The sequence below is a fragment of the Poecilia reticulata genome, unplaced genomic scaffold (genome assembly GCF_000633615.1).
Source record: "Poecilia reticulata strain Guanapo unplaced genomic scaffold, Guppy_female_1.0+MT scaffold_240, whole genome shotgun sequence".
In the NCBI taxonomy this organism is placed as follows: Eukaryota; Metazoa; Chordata; class Actinopteri; order Cyprinodontiformes; family Poeciliidae; genus Poecilia; species Poecilia reticulata.
The window spans coordinates 169,744-171,141 of record NW_007615030.1 but is presented as its reverse complement, the minus strand read 5'-3'; positions in this window follow the sequence as shown (position 1 = coordinate 171,141).

Genomic DNA, 1,398 nt, shown 5'->3' with positions numbered 1-1,398 from the left:
TCATTTCTTTCTTTTCTTTTTCCCAACATGGATTTAAAATTTTCAGAGTTGGATGATCACCGTTATTTCCTTGCAAATTTAACCAATAATTCATTTCTAATTTTGTTCTTCTTAAATCTTACGGCATTTCTCCCATTTCTATTTCTAAAGCTGCTGTTGGTTTTAAATGCTCCAGTTCATAATCTTAGTGCCTGATGAAGGATAATGTCTAATTTAGCCAGATGTGTTTTAGCTGCTGAACCGTAAACTAAACAACCAAAGTCTATGTTGGATCTTATCATTCCTCCACAGTAAAAAATGCTGGGTTATTTTCATAACCCAATTTCTGCGTTGAAGCTGTTGGGTCATAGGTTGGGTTAGTTTGACCAAATATTGGGTCAAAATTCATAACGCAAGAGTTGGGTCAGAAATTTACCAGAGGTTTACAGCTTGAACACTAATATTGGGTCAGGTGTCGGGGGTAGATTTACCCAATCGGTTGGATTAAAGACAAAACTTGGAAGAAGCCACGTCCCTCTTCACAAGCCTCCATTTTCAACAAGACTGTGAACGTTGCGTATTGGGCTTCTCTACTTTGAAATAAGACATGGTAAGTAAAAAGAAGATAACGTTTCAACGTGAATAGGGTTTTATAAATAAATAGAATTTTTTTCAAACATGTTGGATATTTATTTTTATGGTTATTTAAAATGTTTATTACGGTAGCTTGCTCTGACAGAGAGCTTCGGTGTTGCTACAACACGGCTGTTAGAAAAAAAAAGATGAAGGGGAAGGGCCCAATTTGTCAAGTAAATTAAATTCAGTTGTTTAATATAACCTCAATCACATTTGTTAGTAACTAAACATGTTCAAATGTTTAAAAATCGATTTAGTTTTAAAAGGAATGATAGTTGACAGTTTGGCCCCCGATTTTCGCTGGGTGCAATATGCGCGCGCATCCTCAGCGGGCTTGGGCGACAACACCAGCAGTAATGGCGGAGGAGAGCGAGCAGAGCTATTAATAAAGTGGGTATATAATGCTTTTTGAAAATTAAATAACTTTTGCAAAGTTATTATAAATTAGTTGTGTCATTTATAATAACTATGTGCTCAGGGGCGGATCTAGCGGGGTGGCAGTTGCCACCCCAAACGAGAGCCTCGCCACCCCTGTTGCCACCCCAGCTAGCGACAATGAATTCAATAAATAGTTATGGCAAATTGGACATTAAGCGCATGAAAGTCTTTTTTCCCTGACAACATTGAATGCAACACAAGGTAACCTGACACCTACTGCTAAGTAGCGGGAAGTGCGAGACAAGGACAGAGCGCGAGGCAGCAGCATTGATAGATGTGTATGTTACTGGACATTATGTGATTTATCGTAAGTCACACATGCGCCATTTCTGTCCACTGAGTCAG